This window comes from Sparus aurata, chromosome 7, assembly GCF_900880675.1.
Source record: "Sparus aurata chromosome 7, fSpaAur1.1, whole genome shotgun sequence".
NCBI classification, from domain to species: domain Eukaryota; kingdom Metazoa; phylum Chordata; class Actinopteri; order Spariformes; family Sparidae; genus Sparus; species Sparus aurata.
The window spans coordinates 31515357-31533031 of NC_044193.1; the positions used below are offsets into that span (position 1 = coordinate 31515357).

The 17675-nt window shown below is 40.0% G+C and overlaps 1 protein-coding gene across 2 annotated transcripts in view; it reads left to right on the forward strand.

Annotated features, from left to right (window-relative positions):
- The window catches only part of stk35 (serine/threonine kinase 35), a 29090-nt gene extending 17712 nt beyond the window's left edge, over window positions 1–11378 (forward strand). The window contains exon 3 of one of the 2 annotated variants that reach the window (XM_030423074.1): window positions 10945–11378. The gene's annotated coding sequence lies outside the window, so the exon portion shown is untranslated. Of the gene's footprint in view, window positions 1–3247; window positions 6250–10944 lie in introns of those variants that run through there. The other variant, XM_030423073.1, reaches the window with a different exon arrangement.
- The last annotated feature ends 6297 nt before the right edge of the window (window positions 11379–17675 follow it).

The window sequence follows — 17675 nt, forward strand, 5'->3', positions numbered from 1 at the left end:
TAATCTTTGTTAGACTTCAGTTTAAAATCAGTACAGCCAGTAACACCATCCAGTTAATGGTCTGTGTTCCAATGGTGCTTCTACAACTACTACAACTGTCACCCAAATGTGTTTATAACAATTATATACCTGTATTTCCCTATAGTTTCCCTAGAAAGCAACCATATTTGACTTCAGGATTATAGGCCATTTCTTCCAGTTGTGTCACAGCCACTAGCATGTCTGTGGATAAATTACTGCTGACCAGTGTTAATTTTGACAGCAAATTCTGATTTAGTCTTAGTCTTAGTCTGTTGAATAACACACCATTTAGTTTTAGTCATATTTTAGTCATCTGAAATCTTTTAGTCTTAGTCTAGTTTTAGTCGACTAAATATCATAAGAGTTTTAGTCTTAGTCTAGTCTTAAGTCTTTTAGTCTTAGTCTAGTCTTAGTGAGTGGTAAATCGCTCTCTCTTTCTCAATTCATTTCAATTCAAAAGGCTTTATTGGCATGAGGTAACACTACATATTGCCAAAGCAAGGGTTTGGAAATAATTAATAATAACAATAAAGGAAAACTATATTTACAACAAATTACTTATAATCTATACTAGGGCTGCACGAAAAATCATTAAAAAATCGCGATCTCGATTCACACATACACGTGATCTTAGCCTTGGAGGGTACACTTATTTCCACCTCGCCTGCTAGATGAGCAATTGGACAGCCGCTGAGATCCGGGAGATGCTAGCGTCTCCTGGATCTCTAGCTGTTTGGTTGTGTTAGCTTGTTGTTGTAGCGCAAGCTAGAAACAGTCGCTACTTTCAAATTAAAACCCCCCCCACTAAGAACCCTGTTCTAAACTCCAATGGGGTGCAATGTAAAGCTCTTATTTTGAAGACAAATTCGTTTTCAACCGTTCACAGCCCAACTTCGGGCTTCATGTCGCGTCACATGTTTACGTGAGGAATATAACGCCTCTGTTTTAGAAAGCCGATCAAAGCAGCTATCACATATCATCTAGCCAAAGATACGGCCCCAATAAACACTGTACAACATGAGGGACTAAAGGATGCCCTCTCATCTTGAGACAAATTTTTTTTTTTTACTTTTGTAAAAATAATTTCTCATCCAATGATAGAACTTGAACAAAACAAAAAAAACAGTACTTTGGCAGAGGCATAGTAGTATGGCAGAGGCATACTACTATGCCTCTGCCATACTACAATGTTTTTTTTCATCAGTGCAATAAACATTTTGTGAAAAAATCGTGCCAGAGAATCGTGATCTCAATTCTAAGCAAAAAAATCGTGATTCACATTTTTTCCAGAATCATGCAGCCCTAATCTATACTGTTGGTAATACTGTAACTATGATGGACTCAATCATAGTAACAATCAATTAATCTCAGTCAATAAGTAATTAATAACAATGAATCAGTCAGATTGTGTCAACTGAAAATCTCTCTCTCTCTCTCTCTCGCTCTCGCTCTCTCTCTCTCTCTCTCTCTCTCTCTCTCTCATTCTCTGTAAATGTCGCTTCAATTTGGTGGTGTTTTTGCTCCACACGGTTTGCAGACGGTCTGGTTGCCATATGTGAGGTGTGTCCAGATGTCAATTATTCGTTTTTGTCCTGGACCTAGCTCTGACATTTCTGTTGTTCATGAGGCATGCCGTTGCCCTTGGACCGGGTGCACTGCAAACCGTTGCTAACGAGCGAAGTCAGCGGAAATCCGCCAAAGCTGTGCAACTGAATATCATGTAAACAACCTAACTCTTGTGAAAACATCCACAAAACTGTGCGAAGTTCTGCAAACTCGTCTTTGTTCTCCTTCTGTGTAAATGCTGCTGCCTGTTTAGCTTGCCGCGGCTTTTTAGAATGGCTCTGCTGTAATCTGCATCGGTCAACCTACCCTCAAGAGATTCGCTCTGATTGGATCTCTTCTCCATTCGTCCCACCCTAACATTTTCGTCTCGTTTTTATTCGTTGACTAAATTGTTAGTTATATTTAGTCACAGTCTTCGTCATTATATCTGACTTTTTTTTTTAGTTTTCATTTAATTTTTGTCCGTGAAAAAGGTTCGTTGACGAATATTTTTCATCATAGTCTTTGTCAATAAAATTAACACTGCTGCTGACACAGGCAGAACTGGATGACTCAAGTGTTGCATTCATCTTTAGACCACATTCCAGTTTTACATCTTGGATTGGTGCATTTTTTAAGATCAGATTTGGGTCAGAGTATGTTGGCAAACAACAAAAAGGACTGGATTCCTTTTGCTTGTCCAACACTTGAAGATGAACAACAACAATGAATCAACCAATGATGGATATACTCTCGACTGAACTCTGAATGATTCTGTGTTTTCATAGCCAGTCTCAATTAATTTTGTATTTGGCTTTAGGGCAATTTTTTTCCAATAGGACATAAACAGTATTCTGTAATTCATTGTAAATATGTGTAGATGTAAAAGCGCTTATCATCAGCAGTGACATAAGCAGTTTACATGTCTCCATTCAGCACGTCATACCTTATTCACCATGTCCATCATGCATGCATCCTGCTAAGCTGACCCACTTGTGTTCATACCATGTGCTGTGAGGTTATGCAACGAGAAGAGGAACAAACCACTGCTAGGCAAAGCCGTGGCATGCAACCACTGGGCTATTATTAGCACACAGCACTGAAGTAAAGTTGGACACATCTACAGGCAGGAAGTAAAGGTGGTATTTCTGCTGCAGGTAGATGTAGAGGAGGCACATACTTAACACTGTGACACAGCCAGTGACTCCATACAGCCACAAAAATTAAACATTATTTTTTAAATTATATTCCCAGACATTCCCAATGTTTTACATGTTTTACCCCATACCTCTTGTTTTCTAGTGCCCCCTTTCTCCTCAGAACAAAGAGATGTAGTAGTTGAAATCTCTCCTTATGAAATGGGACGACCCTTCAAGACCATCATATGTCTTCAGTTGATGGAAATATGTCAAAATGCAAGACCGTTATGAACAAATCAGCAATAACAAGGTTACATTGGCTAGCTAGAAAGTTATCGACTAAGATATCATCATATAACATTGAAAGAGTACTTATAACCCTCAGTCTCTATCCAAACAAGAGTTGCAGCACCCTACCCCTAGGCATGATTGTGCAAAATGGAGGGGTAGGACTAAGTGGCAGGGGCACAGGTTGTATTGGGATTGAGCCTTTGTCTCCTTGTTGTTCCTTGCTGACCTGTTTAATCTTTGTGTCTCTGCAGCTTTGTTTACTATATGGACGTGGACTCCAATGGAAAAAGGGACTCTGACAAACTGAACTGTGAAGAATCCACAATCCTAATTTGAGCAGGAAGTAAAGGATCAGCAGATGATTCAAAAACTCTGGGACAGAAACAGTATGCAAATCAGACTACAGAGCACTCCAGCACCATCCTGTTACAATTACTGTCACCTTGGAGCTGAGGACATTTATATGGTGGATAACACCAGTATCTGGATGGTTTATAATATTTGTTGTTTTATATTTTTTTGATTTTGTTCCCAACAGCTCTAGCTCAGGCCTGCTCTTCTTTAACATTTGTAATGTCGAGTACATTACAAATGTTGGCACAGGTTACTGCACCAGACTGTCCCAGTGTTTTAAGGTCAAAGCATGCAAAGCACCCATCATTAAACCGTTTGTAGTATGTTAAAAACTATGAACAGCAGGTGACAATAGCAGTTTCTCTCTCCCACACTGCTCCATACAACCTTGTGCCTTAAAGATGAAATACAGAAGTGCGATTGCAAAGACAGAAACCACTTTTTTTTCTAATGCAGCTTTCTGTTTGGCAAAATTCAGAATTGACCAATGGAATCTTTTGCTTTCAATATTGTCACACTTTTTAAACAATATGGCAGGCAATAATGTCAATTGAGAATGAGATCATTTTGTGTCTACTTAAAAACTAAAATGCAATTGTTATGCTGGAGCTGCAATGTCGAAAATCTAAAATGAATCTAAAATGAATGAAACTAAAATGAATCATATGATATGATGATAATGATAATTATCCTAAGATGACGTTTCTGTGTCACATGAACGCCCATGTGTTTAGAAGGTTTAAAGAATATTTCACAAATCTGTGACATACTCCTGGGGCAGAGGCAGAATAAATGTGAATACTAATCAGCTTTTGTTGTTTTGAAGGTGTACCACAGAAAGCTCACCTTAGAAGTAGCAGGCCTGCATCGACTCCATAAAAAACTGTACATTTTGTAACCAAACAGTATCCAGCAGGGCAATCACTGGTCTTATTGGGCATTGCTGTTCCTGTTCAATCCAAATAACGCCTGTTCGAAAAATTGCATATATCTTTTTATCATCACTGCAAAGCTTAGTATTAACATATTTGTGAAATTATTGTGTGAGCAAGAAACAATCATGATTATTTGGTGGGTTTTGGTGACTTTATACTGAATGTTTCTTACGTTGAGGATGAGTGTGGCTTTTAAGGATTTCTCAGAAGTTGAAATAACTCTTTAGATACAGTTCAGGATATCAAGTCAATGGGTAACTCATGTGGTGAAGGAATGGTTAATTAAACTTGTATAAAGTAATAGTTATTTCACTGTTAATAAACAATGAAATGCTTCATCAACCATTTATTAAGTAGTTTTAAAGGTTTATTTAAACATCTGGTGCGAGAACACAACTTTATAAGCATTTCATTGTTTGGTAACAGTCAAAAACTGTAAACTACAGTTGAACTATTGATTTAGCGGTAATTCATGGAGGTTATTATAAAATGATACTGACTTTGGTGTTCTATACCTTTTGAGTTTTAAGGTTTCTGATTGGTGTGATTTGAAAAATGTTTCATGGGTCAGCCTGACACCTAAGCAGTACTGAGCCATCTGCTTCTGAATGTCCTTGAGTATCTGATTTGGAGACTCTCACAGGACTTTTGAAGGTTTTCCATCTGGAAATAATCCCCAAAAGCAGCCATGCGCTATGCACCATAACTGTCCCTTCCTCCCTCCCTTCTTTCCTTCCCCTCTTTATTGAAGTGCTTCAAACTCTGCAGGCAGTGGTTGGTTGGTTGTAGAATACTATCTAAGTTGTGAGAGAATAATGTCTAGTTTGTGCTCTGATTCAAGAAAACAGCTACATGTGCACCCTGGGGTTAACAAAAAAATATTGGGTCACAAGCCACATGACTGGTCCTTAGTACTTGAAGAAACTAGGATTTCCAGGATGATAGAAGAAAAAAACAGGGAAACAGAGAGGACTTTAAGCATACAGTGGTGAGCCTGACAAAATGTACATTATAAATGTATGTTTGTTCCAGACCTAGACGGCCCTGCTCGCCCTCACTCCCCAGCACAGACCAGAGGAATGACAAAAACCTCCTTTTGGCTTCATAGCACTGCTTAACTTTGGGTACAGTCCCTTGTCTCAGCAGTAGTAGTAGCTGTTGAGGTGTTTTGTAGTGTGATCCTACCTCATTCTCAGCACTCTGAAATGTATTGTCTACCTTGACCCTCTCAATAACAGCCTTGTGTTAGTTTGGGAAAGTGGGATAGATTTTTACCTCAGACTCGGTCTCTTCGAACCTGAATCAACCCCTTACTAACTTCCCTGTATATTGTTTTGCTTGTTACAGGTGACACATAGCTTTTCCCTTTTTAGAATGACTACATCTGGAAACACCTGTCTGTGTTATCTTTCATTTTTCACTTCTTGCTAAAGGACCGTTTAGCGCATAGATAAATCTGTGGGATGTTAAATCTCCGACCTGCTCAGCAGTGTTCAATATACATGTTGCTTTTAGCATTTAACCTTACATGGTTAAAAGACTATGGCATTGCTGTGGTTGAGGCTTTCGCTAAAACTGAGGATCCTTACAACTAAATCATAGATACAAGAACTTGTGGTCCACCTACCCTGCTGTCACTGTATTTTTGTACATGCAATTTCATTTTGCTCTCTTCAGACTAGTAATGATTCCACTTGAGAACACTTTACACTATGCAAAATGTCTCACTGCCTCACTGTAAACACCGTACAGAGCCACACCGTTCTCAAACAATTGTGTAATATCTTGAATTTTTATCATTTAGCGCATATTTCCAGTGTGTACAGAAACGTTTGTTTCAGATGTTCTGTAAAATTATGACGCTGACAGGAGCCATTAGATGTTTGAGAAAGCATCGTTTTTTGTTTTTTTTTTGCTGTAAATATATTTGACAACATCTCTTTGAATAAATGGTAAAACTGTGACTGTCTGGATTAAATATGTGTTTATATAGCTATATATGTATATGTACGTGTACGTGGGTGTGTGTGCGCGCATGCGTCACATGGATGGATAAAGCCGGGATTTAAATTCTGAAGCCAGATTTTCCCAGCTGTACCTCTTACATCAAGGAAAAATTTACCAAGCCTTTTAAAGGTGTTTAATGTATATGCTGTATAGTTATTCATTAATTAGGCGTTTTAAAGGTCCACTGTACAACATTCTTTATGACAAATGTTGGTTATTTGGTTGCATATTATTAAACCACTGGACTTCCAGATGGGATTTTGTTCTCACCTCATCATAAGTCACAATAAAAACCTGTTTTGCTCGAATGATTACAAACATGAATGCTAACGTATGGCTTTGAAATGGCATCTAAAATTCATATAAGCTTTGTCTCTGTTCATTGGCCCATGCACAAGTTGCATAGAACTCCTTTAACTAAAATTTGTTGACAGAAATTGAATCACATTTCTAATGTTATGACGCCTAATATATTGTGTTGCGAAACTATATAGTGTACTGAAGTTAGCATGCTAACCAGCTAGCCAGATCCCATCCTGTTCTGAGGTGCTAGTCTGCATTAACACTTACACTCATTAAGTGAGATAACTAGCTAATGGCAGCTACAGCTAGCAACTGTGTAGCTGCTATTAAAACTGCATTCTTCACATTCTTTTGGTAATTTTACCTTAACTAAATTCAATCATATCAAACCTTTACTGTTTACCTATACAGTTTATCTCCCTACATAATGACCTGCATGTTGTTTCTCTGTACTGCCAGGTATAAAAATCCTGTTGACGAAAGAAATCTCCTCATATTCTGTCATCATGTTTTGGTATATTGTAATCAAATATGTATTCATTATATTAATATGACCAAAAATCTTTAAATGTCAGTCACTCCTATGATTGACCACATTGACTACAACAGTATTTAAACATTCAAAACTTTTTAACAGGAGCCCCTGTTTGTTGCACTCACAAAAAAGAGACCGTCGATATCAGTCTGTTTTTTGTGTTTGAGAAACAAAGAGCCAAGCCCGAAACATGTTTATCTTAGGTTAGCACAAAGACTAAAGGCAGAAGCAGGACTGTTGATAGTCTCAGATTATTTTAAGGGTTAGACCTCATGACCCACGGCCCGGGACAACTGACCTGGTGCTCCCACCCTGTTGGCTTTGGGTAGCAGCTACTGTATCACATAACATGTCTGAGGTGTTGTCCTAACAGTGGAGGTTGCCTAGGGACACTCGAAGTTAGTCACAGCTGAGAGGTCAGATTATATGACATCATAGAAAATCAAATGCAATATTTATGTTTTTTATTTTAACTTGACCATCTAGATTAACTTGATTAAAATGGGTCACACACTTGAGGTCAAAGCAGCCACAGCTAATACACGGTAACCAACAGCAAACAGATGAAGAGGGAGAGATGAAACCCACAGCCAGTTCATCAAGTGCATCTTACCTGCAAACACTTTCCAGCTGTCTGAAAACTCTGTTTCAACTGATTTCATCATTTACAGTGGATTTATCAAAAAAGAAAACATTTATTTGCAGTAAACATGTAAAATTTTACTACAGTTCAATCGGGAGAGAAAAGTGAATGTCAAGAAGATGTTTCATCAGAAAGTCTTTGGCACTTAGACTCTACGGGGAGATTTGTAATCCCCTGAGAGGCAGCAAGAAATTCCCCCCATGGAGTCCAGACAGTGGTTGTGGGTTGTCCTCTGAGACTGGAAGGTTGATGAGGTGAAGCAGCTCAAGAGGCTGATCATAAACAGCAGCACAAATTAACTAAAGGCAGCGAAAGCATCAATTTTAATAAGGTGGCAGCAAAATGAGGTCAATGAAGGTGAGTCAATGTGCCACTAGATAGATGTGGCTACTGATGAAATGAAATCAACGAGGCAGCAAAAGGACATTGTTGGAATTTGTGAGAGGAGTGAATGGCATGATGCTATGAGTAATAAACTAATGGCCAAAGCATGCACAAGTAGGAATACCTGTCAGAACTGTGTGACTGAAACAGTTAAAAAACTGAAACAGTCACTGAGGCTACTTTATTGTCACCTGTGGATATGTCCCCAGACTCCCGTATAAAATCAAAAAATTTCAATTGATTCATAAGAATTCATTTGAATTATGGTGAAAAACCTATTCAGAGTAGATTAGATTATGAGATTGTGATCAGTTCATGTAGTCCATGTAGCTGTATACCTAGCTTCATTATGTTGATATATATTTTGACTCTTCTTGTGACTGACATTTGGTTACAGTGATAGTCTGTAACTATTGATTTGCGAAGCGGCCGTGCTGCTCATTAATAATAGCAAAATGGTTTGTTTAACAGTGTCCATGTCCCATCACTGTTGGTTCAGGCACCAAATGGAAGAAGTTGTTTCCCACGGTTGTCACTAATCCCCACAATACTCATTGGATAATCCCACAGATTTTGTTTTTTACAGTCCAGGAACACCAGACTGCCGCTGTTATATAATGTTAAATGAAGTTAAAGGGTTAGAGTTAGCCAGTTCACCTAAAAATGACAATTCTGTCATAATCTACTGCAGATGCTGATGGAAGGTGGGGTGAAGTTTTGTTGTCATCAGGTTTTGAGCAAAACAGCGATGCAGCATTCTGAAGCAGATGGAGCCCTGAGATTAAAAACAATATGTACATCCCTTCTTGAACCAAAGTCTTCACTGCAGCTGCTCAGTGGGGTCATGGGACTTTGAGACACTTGGATTACACCAGACAAACTATATGGAGCTATTTTATGCCTTTTTTAGTATTAGATATTTTAGAACAAGTCCCCATCTACTTAGTTATTTAGGAGAACACTGCTACACTGTTTTGCTATGAAGCCTCTAGAAATGTCTTGTGGACTACAAACTTCACCGAACTTCCCATGAGCATGGGGCAAGTAGTTCATGACTGAATTTTCAATTTTGGGTGAACTGTTTCTTTAATCCAATCACTGCCCCCAAACCTGCCTCATGCTTGCTGTATGGTTGACATTGTTTAAAGAATATTTTTATCAGTGAGCTTTAGAGGTGTTCTCAGAGGGGGTGATGTTAGCCTACCTTTGGGATTCTGAAGTGCTGTATTGTAGGCAGCTGTACGTGTTTCAGTTTCTTGAAGACGTTCCACATCTCATCCAAGAGATTTCTTCATAACCCTACCCCTAACTAACAGAAGGGGAGTTGCAGGCTTTTAAAATCTGTGTGGCAGTGTCCTGATAGAGTCCTTAAAGGGATATTCTGGTGTAAATTTAATCCATGGTGTGTATTGTTATCATGCGGTCATTTATGAGTGCTAGTTCATGCTAAAACTACATAAACTAGCGCTCTGCAAACTTCATCTCTTGAGGGGGGGGTCTTAATCGGTGTCACAGTGTGTTAGACCATGGAAATTAAATTAAATTTACACTGGAATATCCCTTTAAGGACAAACGGACATGTGAGTGGAATAAATCATATATATATATATACACTACTCACAATAAGTTAGGGATATTGTTATTTACATGAGTGCTTTTCCTATTTGGTCTGAATTTTAATGAAATAAGTAAAAATTCCCTTTGATATTACTAATAATGAAAGAGAAGAAACACCATTTTCATTAGTTTAATATTTATTACCCCAAAAATTTAGACAATAACAAGGATAGCCCCAAATAAAAAAAATTGACAATGTCAGTAGCGGGTGTTTCCACCATTTGCCGCAATGACAGCTTGACAGCGACGTCTCATGCTCCTCACTAGCCTCATGATGTTGTTCTGAGGCAATGCGTTCCACTCCTCCACAAGTGCTACACACAGTTCTTCCAGGTCATGTGAGGGTGGGGTACGATCATCCAGTCTCTGCTTCAGCTGGTCCCAGACGTGCTCTATGGGGTTCAGGTCAGGGGACATTGCTGGCCATACCATATGAGGCACTCCGACTTCCTGAAGTCAAGCTGCAACAGTCTGGGCAGGCATCACCAGTCAGCGCAAAACAGATTTGGTTATTGTAGATGGCTCAGTCACTGCACGTTCTTACCTCAGAGACATCATAGAACCCATCATCATCCCCCAATTCCGCCAGCACACCCCAACTTTCTGTTCATGGATGATAATGCTCCACCACATCGTGCCAGAATTGTCACAGCTCGACTTCAGGAAGTCGGAGTGCCTCATATGGTATGGCCAGCAATGTCCCCTGACTTGAACCCCATAGAGCACGTCTGGGACCAGCTGAAGCAGAGACTGGATGATCGTACCCCACCCCCACGTGACCTGGCAGAACTGCGTGTAGCACTTGTGGAGGAGTGGAACGCATTGCCTCAGAACAATATCATGAGGCTAGTGTCATGATCCTATCATGGCAGCCCCGCCTTTTTCCTGATGTCTGTGTTGTTTCCCCTGTCTGTATTGCTCCTCCTGTGTCTCTCCCCCTGTTTGTCCTGTGTGTGTGTTTGTGGGCGTGGTCTCTCTCTACAGGCAGCAGCCAGGTGAATCGACTCTGCAATTAACCACCTATTTAGCCTCTGGATTCCCTCCTGCTTGCTGCCAGATCGTTACATCAGTGTTCACGGTTGTTCTCCTCCTGGCTCACTTAAAGTTTTTGTCCTGCGCTTTTGCATTAGCTTGTGTGGCTAATCTCTGTGTCTTCCCCCATCACCCCAGATTGCTGTGCTTGCCTAGCAGAGTTTGCTTGCTTCTTCACCGCCTGCTCTCCAGTGTCTCCTCCACGACGGAATACGCTGTGGCCAACGACGCTTCCACGCCGAACCACCCCACCACCATTGTTCTGCGGCTGACGCCACACCACGCCGCCCTCACCCTCGTCTTCACCGGTGACTCCACTTGCCACAACGGGACCCCGGGACTTCGCACACCCTTCAGCACCTTCACCACCCTTTCACATTTCAACATTAAAAAGACTGGTGTTTGCTCACTGTACTTGTGGTCCAGAGTTGTGCTTCTTTTGGGTTCAGATCTCGTACAAATCATAACAGCCAGTGAGGAGCATGAGACGTCGCTGTCAAGCTGTCATTGCGGCAAATGGTGGAAACACCCGCTACTGACATTGTCAATTTTTGTTATTTGGGGCTATCCTTGTTATTGTCTAAATTTTTGGGGTAATAAATATTAAACTAATGAAAATGGTGTTTGTTCTCATTCATTATTAGTAATATCAAAGGGAACTTTTACTTATTTCATTAAAATTCAGACCAAATAGGAAAAGCACATGTAAATAACAATATCCCTAACTTATTGTGAGTAGTGTGTATATATATGAAAATGTTGTCAAGTGGTGTTATAGTAGGGGAGGACCCAGGAGTTTAATCATGCAGTTTGTAAGATATGGCAGTATTTTAGTATAAAACATAAAAAAAGAAAACACCATCCACAGAATGTGAAGACACAACAGTGTGCTGTCTAGCAGAAATACTTCTGCAGTAAGCAAGCTAGCCAGCTTGCCCTGGCCCATACTGCTAATGCCTGACTCTGTCTTGCACTGCTCCATTTGTCCTGTGTGAATCAACCAATCTTATGAAAATGCATCACAATTATAGTAATAATAATAATAATAATAATAACAATAATGTTAAGATAATTTCTGCTTCCACAAAGTGAGTTAGGATTTTATGTTTGGACTGTGTGCATGTGAGTGTCTGCTGTCTGGAGTATGTTTTCTGTAGCCTTCAGGAAGAGCAGCAGCTGCAGTAATAGCAGCTAAAAGGGATAATACAGAAAGAATAACAGAGGGCAGTGATCCTATTGGCTGAGGGAAAGTGGAATACCCTCTGCCTAAATAAGTAAGGATTGAATTATAAAGAGCTCCACACGAGATCAGAGCTGCCATGTCACAGTCCTGCTCAGAAACAAAGCTGCTCCATACAGCAGCAAAGCAGCACATTCTGATTAGCCTTCTGGATTAAGTGAATGTGTAGATTAATGATGGGCGGGGTCCAGGGAAACACCATTGATACTTCCTACAGTAGAGACATACAATGCCCCATACATAAACACTGCGACAACAATATGTCAGTGTTCTGTGTTCTTTATGTTCAGCTGAGTACACAGTGTTCTAAGAGAGGAGGCGTAGGGAGTGGGAGGGGCAGCTATAGGCAGTGAAGTGAAGCTAAAAGGTTGTTGGTCTGTGTGTGTAGGCACACATTATTTATGTGTGCTGATGAGGTGGTATTTAATATACTTTTGAGTTGATGTGCAATTAAATATTATATTATATTATATTATATTATATTATATTATATTACATTATATTAATTTGATATAATAACAAATATTTGAATAGATTTTTATTTTTTTATCAATATATTTCTTTTACATATGCGTATGTTTGAATTAGTGGAACCACCCAACTGGTCATTTGTTATGTCTGACAGGAGAAACACTGCTGACACTGTTGCTTTTGTTCCTGAAAACACAGCTGTTCTTTTTCTCAGTCCTACGGCATGACAACTAAGCCAACTCTCATGATGAAGGCCGTTAGATGTGGCTAAATGCCCCAGAAGCATTCTAATGAGTGGTCCCTGACATGCAGTTGAGGCCTAACGGGTTTTTCTTAAGTGCCTGTAGGTTTTTATATTATATTATATTGTATTCATGGTTGATTATTCCTTAAAATGTCGTTGTGTAAATATATAGGTAAAGCAATGTTGTCACAATATCAACATCGAAGCATTTGGTTGAAAATTATTGTGATATTTGATATAGTCAGTCAGTCTAATATTCATGAACAGCTTTTCAGAAGATTAGAAAATTCAAAATATATATCATATATTTTAAGGCTAGGCCATTTTAAGGCCATGGTGCCCAGCCTTCACTGTTTGTCTTTGTGTGTCAGACCAGTGGTGAACTGGTGACCTGTCAGGGCGTACCCCATCACTCCAGCCCCCTGCAATCCTATGCAGGATAATTGATTAGAGATAATATATGGGTAGATTCCCATGAGCTCACCCCAATTTGAAGAAAAAGAATACAAACTTTGTCAAATGTATGAATTGGACTTCTACATGAGCTAATGCTAAATGTGGAAACAGCGTATGAGTGGAATGTCTCTGCGGTCTTTGAGTTCTTAAAATAAATTTTGGGGACAACTCACTAAAGGTAACATATAGATGAAATCAGATTAAGGACATTTTTAAGATCTAACGAATTCATTCTATTTCGACCCTATCCTGTTTTTTCTGTCTCCAGCTGATCCAAGAGACACATTCGTCCCATGGTTGACAGCCCAGTCGGCAGAATAAAATATTGGCAGCTAATATTTCCGAACACTGTTCGATATGTTTAGCTCTGTCCTTGTCATATGTACGATGTTGACATTTGTACAAATGTGTCACATAACGTTCACATTCCATGTATATGAGCTGACTTTCATGTCAGGAGGTGGAGGGGACAGTAGCATTGTTAAAGAGAGAATGCTGCGAAGCAAGTGACTGCAGTTCAAGACTAAGTTTGTAAGACACCGCTGGATACTTATTTAAAGGAGACCAGAATAGAAGTTTCGAAGCCATTACATGATCTTTTCCTTACCCTTAATAAAGTGTTTGTTATTCCAAAACCCAACCAGACCATAAGACCAGTGTTGGTCTGAATTTTGAACCCAAAGAAATGTTAAGTTTCAACGTATTCGTGGTTTACAAAAATGCACATTGGCACAATTATTATGGTAATTTATTTGATTTCAGCGATTTTCCATTGAAATAATGTCTCTAAGTCCAGCTCTAGGCAGGAGTGATTGAAATGGGTGGTGTAGGATATGGAGGCGGTGTCTGAAACACCATCTGAGCTGTACACACAATAATGAACTGAAGTCAAAACAGATCTTCACAGTGACTGGAAAGGTGCTGGCTGAAACCAAAGTTTATTCAACCCACCCTTCTCATTATACAACACTAAGGATTGTCCTGGCCTTTTTTACATGACATGCACTCTTCTAGTAGCCACTGTCAGCTGTAGACAGTAGTAGTAAATCCCCTCCAGTCAAATTTGAGACATGTAAGAGCACATGTGCTGCAGCTTGAGGATACGCTGGTGTTTTCAGGCCTGCTTCCAGAGAACAACATGTTCCCGCACATATAGAACAGGAGGGAGGGGCACCGCATTTACACATACACACACACGCAGAGAGAGAGCATTGAAGGGATAATATACAGTGCTCTGGTGTCAGTTTTACAAGACAGCAAACACCACATCCTCAGTCCCTCTGACATGTGTTAATGTGCTGTATAGACGGAGGTCCACTCCCCCAGGCAGTGACACACATACTCTCAAACCTACATGGCAGACACTTTGTGTTGGTCAGTTTGCTGTCCTCATAATGTAACACTGCTGGATCCAAACTTTTTTAATACAGAGTATGCCAATTTCACACTTTATTTTGGGAAATTTTTCAGTTTTTGGACGTGTTGAATTTTGGGCAGAACACTGTAAACTCAATTGATGACCGTTACAAGAGCAATATATTTGGGCTAATGGGTCCTCGATATAAAACTATGAAATGCACTGTTTGTCCATGTTCTCTAGAAGGACATGTGTTTTCTGTTGGAGAATTAATCTGCGACAACACTATTGTTAAAGACACAGTTCACCCAAAAATAAATATTCAGTCATTGTCTACTCACCCTCATGCTGATGGACAGTCAGCCGAGTTTCATAGCCCACAAAACATTTTTGGAGCTTCACACAGACAGCGCTGCAGCATTCTCCTAAACAACTGAAGTAGAAGGAGATAGGGACTGACAACCAAACAAAACATAGAATGGCTCCATCTATCTAATCCAAGAAATGTCTGATGCTGTTGTTCTTCTCAGGTCGCTGGATGCATTTGATTGCACCTCACTAAGAATGGACACTAATACTCATAGTGTATGTTTAAAACAAAACCAAATACATCCATACTCTACACTGCTCTGCCTTAAACCAAACTGAAATGTACTTTCACACAGACTCATTTAGAAGATAGCAGTGAATGTTATATTTTAGCTTTGTTTTGGACTCCGCCAACTCCTGTCTCAGAATCAGAATCAGAATTCCTTTATTTGTCCCGCAAACAGAGACATTTCTTTGTCACAGCAGGCAAAGGACAGTTATATTGCAATAAACAATAATAATAGTTGGAAATAAACAACATAATAAAAAGGTAAGAAACAGAATAGACTCATATAAATTTTATATACATAGTATTGTACGCTGTGAACAGTGTTATCGTAAGCAGTGTGGCTGTGTTGTTGTTAATAGATAATAAATATGGGTATTAAAATTGTCCAGTTAGTGCAAGAAAAAAGAAGAGAAATGGGTTATGTGTAGTTTTTTAAGACATATTGCTGTTGGGCCTTGCATTACACGAGGCAGAGTCCTGCACGGGTTCGGGTACCCGCGGGTACCCGACGGGTGACCCGCACAATTTGGATGAAACGGGTGAAAAATAATGTCCTGTGTCGGACACGGGTGCGGATTGGGTCGGATGCCTAGAGAGCGCGGGTCGGGTTTTGCGATTGTCATTTTCATGGCGTCAGGTGCAAAAAAAAATAAAATAAATCATTAGCGACACATCTACAAAAATATGCCTGCATTTCAATATGATAAGCATGTACCGTATTGACTCCAATATAGGACAAGGTTTTTTTGGATGAAAATCATGTGGAAAAAGTGGGGTCGTCTTGTAATCGGGGTCTAACCGTTGACACATGCTGATAGTTGTCTGGGTCGCTACACGACCACAACAGCAGAGGGCGCCAGCTTATTGTAGAGAGGTCACTGACACTGTGGCTGGGGTTATCTGTCAATCACAGCGGAGAAGAAGTAACAGGAGATGAAAAATGGAGAGACGCGGTGATTTTACGGAGCAAAGTGGATCAAGTGTGGGGCAAGTTAACAGACATCTGAGGCGGAGCTATGATGCTGATTTTAAGATAATGGTGGTCAATGAAGTGGAGGCGCCAAACAACTGTCAGCCAGCCAAGAAATATGGAGTTATGGAGTGTAACGTCCAAAGATGGCGGGTCCAAAAAGATCGTCTGAAAACGCTAACAGTAAGAGAAAAGCTTATCGTGGTCCTCTAAGCGGTCGCTTCCAAGAGACTGACAGGAGGGTATGTGAGTTTGTTATTAAGAAACGAATTTTGGTTATCAGAGTCTTTTTCTGAAGTCTTGAAAAGAGGGGTCGTCTTATAATCAGGGTCGTCCTATATTCGGGACAATACGGTATATTTCATATGAGCTCATTCATGCGTGCTTGCGCCCTCCCAGAACTCCCATTCCCCACGCTGGCTTACTTTAATTTTTAAAAATTGAGTCAGTCTAATTTTGCTTCGGGTGCGGGTCGGGCGTCGGTATCAATTTATAGCGGGTCGACTCGGGTGCGGAATGTAATTTGTGCTACTGTCGGGAAACGGGTCGGATGTGGTTTTAAGTACGACGGGTACGGGCGGGTGCGGGTTTGCAAAATAAGACCCGTGCAGGACTCTGACACGAGGCCCAGTAAAAGAGTGTTTATGCAACAATAAAAGGGAGATTTAGGTAAAATTTGGCTATCAATAATAATTAGTGATTTTTTGGGATAATTATTAATTATGATAAATAATATGATCCAATTTGCATTAGATCACCTCGGGGCACCACCCTTGAAGAAGGGAAAAGATAGCAATTTTACTAAATCAGTCTCATAAAAATGTACTTAACCGTTTATAACTCTGGTTGATAATTAACTTAATAACTACAACCAAATTTACCATAACAGCTAGTAATGGTTGAAGGATTTTGGAGTTCTTGACAATGTAGAGGTTGGCAACATCCACTCTTGTACGATATTAAATAGACAGCAAGAAGGTTCAAAATGTATTTTATTTAACACAAAGATGAAAACAATCAATCTAACTAGGATGTACTATATACGTATGTGTGTGTGTGTGTGTGTGTGTGTGTGTGTGTGTGTGTGTGTGTGTGTGGGTGTGTATGTGTGTGTGTGTGCAAAGAAACAAAGAAACAATGGCGGTCACTGATATCACATGTGGGTGTGATATGCTCTAGCCTCAAGGAATGTGTGTGTGCGTGTGTGTGTGTGTGTGTGTGTGTGTGTGTGTGTGACGTGATGCCAGGTTATCAAGGATGGTTAGTTGCATGCAGAGACCCTGAGTCTGTGTGAAGCAACATTTGATGTCGAATTAGCTGTCCAAAACAGAGAACAAACACATAAATTGAATACATTACATCAACCAGAGTTTAAAGTCCTGTGCTTAGTCGTGCATGCTCAACACAACAGTGCATGTCATCGAAACCTACGCCCACCTCAGGCAGAGGCCGGCACATTGCCGCCTCGTTTTTAGATAGCGGGCGAGGTGGAAATAAGTGTACCCTCCGAGGTGGAAAATCGGCGGACCAAAA